The following is a 10,630-nucleotide window of genomic DNA, read 5'->3' on the forward strand; positions in this document are numbered from 1 at the left end:
CACAACTCAAATCAGAATATAAGAAGAAATGTTTTATACCACCTCAAGAAGGCTTCCTATCAGAAAGGTAGGAAGGTATTTCAAATGTACAACTGCAGTACTTAAATATAAGTAAAGTAATTTCCCTGACATTTTTGTGTTACTTTACTTTTAATAGACGCATGTAACAGGTTTTATACTTCCTGTGAGTATAATCCAATCAATCTTATTTTCATACTGTATATCCGTTGTGTAATTTGATAAATTGTGTTGTATGTCGTGCTCGCATCTCAGAGAAGACTCTGACTGCAACATGCGTCTTTGTAAAGAGAGAAACAGACAGAAAAAGTCTCTAACTCTGCCACAACCTGCAGTACTTCAGCGTGTACAACCTGCAGTACTTCAGCGTGTACAACCTGCAGTACTTCAGCGTGTATCGTGTGTTTCATGTTTCAGCTGACTCAGGCTCAGACAGGAAAGTTTAACGTCCCCCTTCATGTCGAGTACGAGTGGCGTCTCCAGAATGAGGACCTGGACGAGAGTGACGACGAGATGGAGGACAAGGTCAGCTGGTTTCATGTTGAACATCTTGTAGGCGTGTAGCAGTTCAGATGTGTAACAGTCTGTTTCCTGCAGCCAATGCAGCTTCTTGCCGGGCAGCGGCCCCGAGCAGCCCGACCTGGCGGTTCTGGCCCGGAACGCCGCCAGCATGGTGTGGGACAAACAAAGGCCTCAGGTCCCCAGCATGATGATCAACGAGACATACGCCACCGTGATGGACCTCAGTCTGCTGCCGCCAGGACGGACACCGCCGCTGCCACCCAGAGCGCCAAACAGAGATCAGACAGTAAATCTGTGTCCAAAAGATACGAGGAACGTTTTCATTCTTACTGGGACTTTTTTTGAAAGGCTTGTGTTATGGTTTTGGACAGAACGGATCCAAACGCAACGCTTCTGGTTTCAAAGAGATTTATTAAGGGAAAAAAATGGATGTTGAGGGGCTGGAGAAAGGGGGGAGATGGACACCGGCAGACATGGGCGCGGAGAACCGAGGAGCTGGCGTGGCAGGAGAGGTTCAGGCGAGAGGGCCGAGGGGGACAGGAGGCCGAGGTGGGAAGGGATGTGGTGGCTGGCGGTCAGGTGAGGCGTGAAGGGGAACCGGGGAGCGCCGTGGAGGTGATGCGAGGGGGGAAGGCAGGTAGGCCAGCCCAGCGGACCAAACGGGAGACAGAGGTGAGTGGACCTGGCGGGGGAAACAGACAGACAGGGTTAGTTCAGGGAGACAGGAGACGGAGAAGTAAGACGCGAACAAGATCATAGAAAGCTTGAATGTAGCAGTGGCACCAAGTCTGGAGCGACGACGATCAAGCGGTGATGGAGTGGAGAGCCGGGGTTGAAATACTGGTAGAGATGAGGCTGATAGCTGGCAGGTGTGGCGGGTGGAGGTGGAGGTTGATGAGACACAGGTGTGAGGAGCGGAGAGAGGGAGAGCGTACACAGAGGGAGAAGGGAGGAGACACAGCGGAAAACAGGATGCGAAAAAAAGGAGGAAAAAACAGGGCACTCACCGTCAGCCGGGCTGCCACCGCAACAGCTTGTTGATAGTAACTAAAAAATAAGCCCTCATAATAATCACAGATTTCATCGCAGCAGCCACAGATCAGTGAGCTGTTCGGTGTCTTAGCTGACTCTCCTTTATGGTTTTATCTCCCTGCCGGTTTAGGACAAAGTAAACCTGCTGCTGTGGAAACAATAGGAATACTGTGCTCCGACCCCCCAGCCCTCAGACCCCTGAGAGGAACTCCTCCATGTACAGTGATTGTCAAAATAAAAGCATCACCTCCTCGGCTGGGAAACCTGCCAGACCTCCTGTGGATGATTCTTATTGATGGTTTAACTGAGTTCGGATCTTGTGACGTGTCTTTTGTCTCGGGTCTTGTGTTTTTTGCTGCCTCTGGAGAATCCTGAACCCCAGATTTTAATCTCAGAGCTGTTTCCAGGTTCTGATTATGATCTGATTTATTATAAATTATATAGTACTACTACTACATGAACATTAAATTAAATAGTGTATGTATTGTGGAGGCCAGCAAAATAGAAACTATAAAAAATACCAATATAGTACTAAAAATATTAATAATACCATATATCATCTCTCGTGTCACTGCTATTGTAATAACGATAAACAGGGCTCTCCTAAATAGGCAAGTAATTATATATATATGTGTATATATTTCATCATACAGTAGTTATTACCTACATATAATTTGCCACGATGAGTACTTTCTACATGCCAAAATCTTTCAGAAATAAATTAACAGTCATGTCTGTCAGCAGCGTAGCCTCCAACACGAGGTTACCGTAGCATTAAACACGCTGCTGAGCCTGGAGAGGAACAGGAGGGTTAGCAGGTCTGGTCTCCAAAGAGGAGAAGTGATGAGGGCTGTTTTTATTATTAATTACCTCATGTAATAGACGTGACAAAAGACCAACTCACCGGGAACACCGAGCTACCAGGAGCTACTGACCACAGCTCCAGCAGAGTGGCTCTGAGCTCCGGTAGACTGCGGTCAGCTGATTGGTTCGTTTATTCGGATCCCCGTTAGCTGCTACTAATGTGGCAGCTACTCTTCCTGGGGTCCACATACAGCAAACATACAAAGCAACAAACATACAACATACAAGTTATCCACGAATCTAAAAATGACACCTACAGTGCTTCTAAAAAGTATCACTGTGTGTACGTGATAACGCAGGCAGCTGACAAAGTAAAAAGCGTCACAACACAATTATGCAACAAACCATTCACCTGAGCTCGTCAGTGTTTGCGTTATTATTCAAGTGTTTTTTTAAAGGTTGTTCCACATGTTGAGGCTCTGTATATCACAGATCTGCATCAGTCCTGGGTTTTTCCTAAACTAGACAACCCTTTGTAGCAAGTACTATAAATATGTTGGTTTCTCACACACTTTATTTGTGAGAACAGACAGTTCGGTTGTTTCCTATAACAGATGTTCCCAGCTGATCTTGTCCTCCAACCTCTCTTCCACTCTAAGCCATGAGAGGCTGGCGTGCTCACTGTCCGTCCTCAGCCTCACACCCGATGGACAGGCCAGTGCGAGTCTTTATTTTGAGCTGTTTGTAGCTGAAACAGACCAGACAGGTGAACAGTAATCAAGGTGGGATCAGATTAATCCTGTGTTTCCAGCACTGCAGTGGCAGGGCTAAGAAAAGGGAACATCTTCTAATACTTGATATTCCATTACACATTTTCTTAACAATGTTGTCAACATGTTTCTCCCATGTTAACTGTCCATCCGGTGTAACACCAAGAACATTTACCTCTTGAACCTGTTCAGTGTTTGAGGCTGTGGGTGAAGGGCAGAGCTGGTTATCTCCATCAGTGGCAGGTCTAGACCTGAACCAGTCACTTTGGGCTTTTGCTACATTTAAGACCAGTCTGTTTTCACTAATCCAGTTCACTACTAGATGTTTAGTTCTGTGGTCCTAGAGTGTTAACTGAGGAGCTGCAGAGCGCCCTCTGGTGGGCAAACTATGCTACACTCATGACCTGAGGGAAGGATCCAACTCGGTTTCTCTGTTTCAATAGTCATATCAGCTGTTATAAACGCTGATCTTCTGCTTCGTTACGAACCACCCAGACCTCTCAGGTCGTCTGGGGCAGGTCTGTCCTCGGAGTCAAAACTAAACAAGGAGAAACGGCATTCAGTTATTATGCTCCGTATATTTGGAACAAACTCCCAGATAACTGCAGGTCTGCTGAAACTGTCAGTTCTTTTAAATTAAGACTGAAGACTTCTTTTTACCATTGCTTTTAATTAAATATTTAAGATTTCTTTTTATTAACTTTTACTGTCCTGTTTTCTTTAGCTTTTTTTTATCATTGCTTTTTTCCATTTAACTCTTTTAACCCTGATTGTAACACTGTAACTTTTATTATATTTTATGTTGCTTTTAAACTTATATTTCCCTGTTGCTTTTGTTTTATGTAAAGCACTTTGAATTACCTTGTTGTTAAAATGTGTTATATAAATCAACTTGCCTTGTCTCTTCCTTTGTGGTTGCCATAATTTCTGCATCCCGTCTGGCCGGGCTGTCGGGGAGGATGTGTGTTTCCTCCTCTCAGGCCTGACTGTCTCTAGTAGCTGAAATGAAGACAGCGAGCAGAACCATGCCTCCGTGTTCTCTTGGCCCATCACCCCTCCAGCGCCATCTGTTCGTCGTTCAAAAGGACTGAGGCCCCTCACTCTGCTTAAGTACATTAAAACGATGGCAAAGACTTTGTCCATGTTAAACCTGTTTAACATTTAATGAGTTAGTTTTTCAGCGCGCTCTCTTTCAGCTGCACCTCTGCTAGCAGGGTGATAAGCTCAGTGTTGTTTCAGATAAAATCTCCTCTCCTACACTCTTCAGTGCTGCACTAATGAAAGCTGTGCTGTTATCACTGGAGAGTCAATACTTCCCTCCCTCAGAAGGTGTCCGCTCAATAAAATCCATATGAAGATGGTCAGATGGTTTTTCTGGAGGTGAATGTGCCACCTGTGGAATCTGAATAATCTCCACATTGTTAGTTGTACAAATGATGCAACTGTGAAACCATTTTTAGGAGAAGTTATAGAAACCCTTTGTGAACCAGTATCTGTTCAGCTCCTTTGTCTTATTCCTCACGTGGTCTTTACTATGAGTCAGCTGAGCATAATACAGACACAGGTACTTTAGCAGTAATGGCTTCTCATCTGGGCCATACCACACACTGTCAGAAAACAGCTTTCTGGAGTTGCTCTCGCCTGTCAGTCCTTTGAATCAGCTGCAGGAGTCAGTTACAACAGTACGTTGAGAGATTAATGTCTCTGCTGCAGTCTTTTTATCTCTTGCATCTCTGCAGCTTCTGTCAGTGTAACTAACTCTGCTGCTCGTGCTCGATAGTTTGAAGGGAGTGTGTTTGTCAAAGTTGTTACTTCAGAACCTGCAGGATTTCTACCAGTTGCTGGATCCCATGATGCTGATCGTCCACAAACAACTCCAGATCCACATTCCTTAGAGGGGTCTCCTGTCAGTCTGCCCTTGGAGAGCAGGCTTCTGTTATCACTGCAGCACAGAATCGGGCAGCTGTCCTTCATGTGGAGTTGGGAGGAGGGCTGCAGGATTTAACCCTCTGTAAGTTAGACTGTTACTAGTGTCTGCTGTTCATATCTGTGTCTCTGTAACTCTGCTCTGTCAGTATGCTGCTGTTTGGGTTCAGGCTAAATAACAAAATAAAAGCACAGTAATATTAGACACATAAAGCCACCTGCTGTTAGATCTTAAAGGTGAGATGTTTTCTCTTCAAGCTGAATCCCTGAGGCTGCATGTGGAGCGAACAAAGTCAGATCTGTAAATGTGTTTCAGAGGAGGCTCAGTGAATGGATTAGTTCTTACTAGTTTACATTATTAGTTATCAAAAGGAGGTCACATGGAATAACCTACATGTGTGTGATTTAGTTACAGAGAGAGTTCAGAGTCAGAAACTAATCAAAGGACAGACCTGCATGCTTTGATTTTATTTGCTGTCTGAAGTTCTGTTTGAGGTTTGAGGTTATCTTGGCTCAGTTGTTGAGTCTGTAGGATCAAACATCATGATCATGATCATGATCCCATTGGCTGGAGGTGGGGGGGGGGGGGGGGGGGTTCCCAAGTTTCAGCTGAAGGGAGGCCCCACAGTCTCAGCCTCTAACCCCTATCTTTTTCTGCAGGGCCCTTATCGTGCACAGTTTCTGCCCGTGGCCCTCAATCACAGCATGACCTGCAGCCCACTGTCTGCAGTAAGAAGTCGTTCCCTGACCTGCTGGTTAGGTTGTGGTTTCTGAGAGAGTTTTTCCCTCTGCAGTGATCACATGAAAGCAGCTCTCTCAGAAATGAACGGTAGGTCAGATAAACATGTCAGCTGGTACCTGAGAGAGGGCCGTGTGGGGAGTTGGGACATTTGGTTCCCCAGCCTCCCGGATTTTCTTCACAGGAAAGATCTGAGTCCTAACAGGAGATTTTTCACATGGGACAGTCAATCCTGCTTTCAGGAGAGATTCATAAAGTGGCTTAATGCCTTCAGCAGCTTCTTTTCTCAGCGGATATTGATTCTGACTCGGCCTGTATGCAGAATTTGGGTTTCTAATTACAGGCTCAGCACCTTTAACTAGACCTACATCATACTCGCCCTGTGCAGGTCAGGAGGTTCAGGTCGCTCAACATCTGACTGATGGACCTGGAGTCGACTGTGAAAGTTTGGATCTGATGTCTTTTCCCCCACCGGCTTCACTGCACCTCAGAGGTCCTAAACCCTCCCAGCTGTCCTGCTGAGCTTTGACCCGAGGGACACGAGGGACACGAGGGACTGCGTTCATTATCTAAAACATCTTTTATTGCTCCATCACAAGCAGTTCAGTGTTGGTGTGTTTTTATTTTGATGTTTTCTGAACCATCCGTCCTTAAAAACTCTGATCTCTACCAAGATGAACATGTGATGTGCAGCCTGTCTGTGTGTGCTTCTGAAAAGGGTTTAGACTGATTAATGAGTTCACAGCTGCACCCTCCCCTGATCTCCAGAAATCAGCTCCCTTTTGCTCAGTTTAACAAAGACTGGTGCCGTTTCAGAAACTCTGGAAACAGCAACTCCCTCAGGAGTGGAGATCAGACTAAGGGCCAACAAACAAAATATCTGCTGAGAAAAGAGGGTTTGAAATTAGAGCTGGGCTATAATGATAATTATCTAAATATCATTTTCCTCATGAACAAAATAACAAATGTTCAATAAGTGTTTGATTGAATTAATTTGAATCAGGAACAAATCAGCACTTAATGTTTCTACTAAGATCTTTATTTTGTTGAGGAAAAGGGACTGAAAACAGATTTCACTTGATAAAATGTTGAAAAGAGATTTTCTCAGAATAGTTGTGAATGTTCTGCCTCAGATTTGTGAAGTGATCCACTGTTTGGCATCAAGTGTTTGTTCTGAGCAGAAAGAAAAGTTTCAAACCACATTAACTTTCACTCAGGAGCAAAAATCAGCCTTTAAACACATTGATCCTGATAATTAGAGAGATTTAATGAGATGAAATAGTTTTCTGGTGCTAACATTTTTGGCCGTATGGCCCTGCTCTGTAGTAGAAAGTTCAGAGGTCAGAGGTCAACACTGAGGGGAACACACAGTCAGCAGCAGCAGAAGGAAAATGTGTGAGTTTGTGATTTTAAGACATAACGTTCAAAATGTCACAACGACGACGAGGAGTTCATCCTAAAATCTGTTCAGTCAGTTTCAATCAGGTCCTGCAAAAAATCCAAATAATAAGAAATCTGTTTAGTCCAGCAACGAGCTGACGTTCACTGAGGGGGAGATGATCGTGGTGGAGGGGGGAGGAGGACAACGAGCGGTGGGTGAGGAAATCTCATCAGCGCCGCCTTGTGACGGGAATTTCATGATTCCATCTTTAAGATACTGCCATGTAACTAATCTCACCAGCCTCTTGGGTATGAAAATGTTTCCAGACTGCAGGAAATGAAGTGTTTGATGGTCAAAAGGACCCCCATATATTTCATCATCACATCTGAGCCCTGATGTTCACTTTTCAACACAAAGTGACGCCCTTGGAACAACAGGAAGTGTTACATACAGAAATGAACTCCTGAAGTATTTTTCACAGTAATCAGTATTTCATTCCATATTAATAAAAACAGATTTCACTTTATTGACTATTCGGCCAGACGCCACAGTCTAAAATGATGATTTAGCTTCAATCTGTCAGTTTTCAGATTTCTAGTTATTTTGAAGCTGTTATTTCCAGACTTTCATAAAATGTACAAAACAACCTTGAATGATCTTTTTAAACATTATTATTTGTCCATTTTACACAAAGTCTGTCAGCTGCAGCACTTTTCAAGTAAAAGTTCAAGCTGTCTTTTTAAAACTCTGCAAACTGAATCAGATATGGTTTGAAAGTTTGTTTTCTAGAGCACAATGTTGACTAGTTCATATATCAGATATCTAGAAGAGATGTGTTCATGTGACAAACTGGAATATGTTTCTAATGCGTTAGCTAATCTTTAAAGCCTGTTACACTGGGCTCTCGTCTTCCAGCTTTTCTCACTTGCTAACATGCATCGGTCCAAACTCTTCACACAGTCAGAGAAACAGAAGTGTGTGTGGATCAAACTGTCAATCACTTTTATTGCTAATTGCTGCACACATTCAATGAGCACTTTCACCAAAATCAGGAACTCTTTTTCTTTCCTGCTCCACCTCCTGCAGAACTCTTTATATTATATCAAAACAGCATTTCTGCACCAAACAATCTGAAATCTCCAGAAGAGCTCAGCAGAATATTGACTTCGTCTGTGTAGAGAACTGTGTGCAGTGTTTGGAACAAAGAGCTGCAGTCTGAGTGGAAAGCAAGAAATGTGCTTTCATTTGAGCAGATTTGCTTCAGAGGGTTGGAACATGGATTACAGGTGATACTGCAGCACTGAACTTTAGGAACTAGACTTTAGTTTGAACTTTTTTCCAAAGTAAATGACTGTACGGAATGATAAAGAGACAAGTCCTGCATTTCTGATTCCTTCTTGTTCCATAGACTTTAGTACAGTCCATAATGTGAAAATCTGTTCTTCTGTAATAAAATACTGATTTATGAGAAAAATCCTGATGAAGATGAAAGTTCATCATTTCTGTAGAATGCTCCTTGTAATCAGTGTTTTTAGCTCAGTGTGTTATCAGTGACAGTGTTTGCTTTCTGACTGAGAGTTGTTGCCTGTGTTTGGTCCAACCAGTTTATTTTGATTGTTTTCCTCACTAGCTGTTCTTCTCCTTCCTTGACTGGGACCTAGGTCTTAGGAGACAGAACCTCTGGTCCAGCTGATTCTGTTGTAGCACTTCTCTGTTTATTCTCTTTTGTTAAACAAATTTTTCAAAGACAACGGTTTGTTGTAACTCAATTATTTGCTCAACCTCTCACCAGGAATACAATTTCCACGACATAAAGCACTTATCAAAATCAATGTTTTCAAAATACAGAACATAAAACAATAATAAGAATCACAAAATGTGACAAAAATGAGTTCTAATAAAAATACCAGCATAAACATATAAACACAAGTATGAATCTAAAATACCCAAATATATATAAGACATATTAGACATGTTCGTAAAAATTTTATTATGATTTAATGTTTCTGAAGCGATTTAAAAGGAAACCACTAATTATGTGTTTTAATTACATTTAGATTAACATGTCGTGATTTTTGATTTAAGACCAAATTCGTATATCATGTTAACTAATGTTAATGTTAAGAAAACTAATTAACTAATGTTAATGTTAAGAAAACTAATTAACTAATGTTAATGTTAAGAAAAAGTATCTAAAGTGATCTCATGGTGAGGAGGAACACACTTCTGGCTTTTAGATTTTCTGTCAGAAAGAAGATTTAGAGTTAAAGTGGGATCAGAAGGATCTGAGGAATTTGAAATTATTAATGGAATTCCACAAGGCAGTGTTGTTAGTCCACTTTTATTTAACGTTATGATTAATGCTATTTTTATGAATCAGGACAGAAGGACTGGGTCAGCTCTGTATGCAGATGATTGTTATGAGTTGTAGTTTTTTACCTGTGAGTTTGAGCTTTTGCCATTGTTTCATATGTCTATTTACCTGTTTCTCTCGTTCCTTGCCCTTAGTAGTTTATGTCTTGTCTTTTATCTTAGCTCTTGGTCCTGTGTTTTAGTTCTTTGTCTTTGTTCCCAGTCCTGTATCTCGGTTGATGTGTTAGCGTTTAGGGTTCTGTCCTGTGTCCAGTATCAGTTATATAGTCTGTTGTGTTTTGAGTTCCTCTGAGTTATTGTGTGGTCAGTTCATTATCTGTTGGTCTTTGATTCCATGTCATGTTCTTAGTCTTGTACCTTAGTTCGTGTCTTTAGTCTCCGGGTCTTGTGTTCTCTGTTAAGCTCTGTACTGTGTTCTAGTTCTGTGTTCTCGCTTATTCACTGCTTGTCTTGTCACCCTGTACCTCTGGATTTTGGATTTTGGATTTTGGATTTCTGTTAGGAACTACCTTTGTTTTGGACTCTATCAGCCACTCAGTCAGTAAGTGTGCTCGCCTTCTGTTTGTTCTAATAAATCACCTCGGTTCACTGCACCTCCTCTGCCTTGCGTCCTGCATTTGGGTCCTCCAACCTGCTCAACTCAGCCACCCATCGTAACAATGATGGGGCCGTCTGGACAGGGTGAGAAGGGTGAGAAGGAAAATCAAGGAAGCAACAGGAAAAGCGGAACAACGGTCGTATAACTGGGGCTTTAAGCTTTCTGCAGGTAAGTCTGACAGACAGGACCTGAAGTTATATGGCCACAATATGGAACCAGCAGATCATTTTAAATATCTGGGTATGTGGTCAGACCGAAAGGCAACATGGGAAACACACGTCGAAAAGGTGGAAGTGCTAAATGTACTGAGAGCAGAAAGACTGGGGAGCAAATAAAGCATGACTGATGTATATTTACAGGCTCTAATGGGGTCAGCTACAGATGATGGATGCTGCGTATCTGGAGCAACAGCTAACACACATTTACTGAAGGAGGACTTGTGCAAGTGTGATGAGACCAACAGCAGC

General features: G+C 42.6%; 1 long non-coding RNA gene and 1 pseudogene across 1 annotated transcript; both read left to right on the top strand.

Moving 5' to 3' along the window:
* LOC123977517 overlaps window positions 1-10,630 on the top strand; it is an 80,467-nt pseudogene that overhangs the window by 27,567 nt on the left and 42,270 nt on the right.
* LOC123977369 lies at window positions 5,021-6,318 on the top strand. The gene is made up of 3 exons (XR_006826645.1): window positions 5,021-5,157; window positions 5,733-5,901; window positions 6,200-6,318. It is a non-coding gene; the product is annotated as an uncharacterized LOC123977369 (long non-coding RNA).

Source organism: Micropterus dolomieu, linkage group LG10 (genome assembly GCF_021292245.1).
Source record: "Micropterus dolomieu isolate WLL.071019.BEF.003 ecotype Adirondacks linkage group LG10, ASM2129224v1, whole genome shotgun sequence".
Taxonomy (NCBI): Eukaryota; Metazoa; Chordata; class Actinopteri; order Centrarchiformes; family Centrarchidae; genus Micropterus; species Micropterus dolomieu.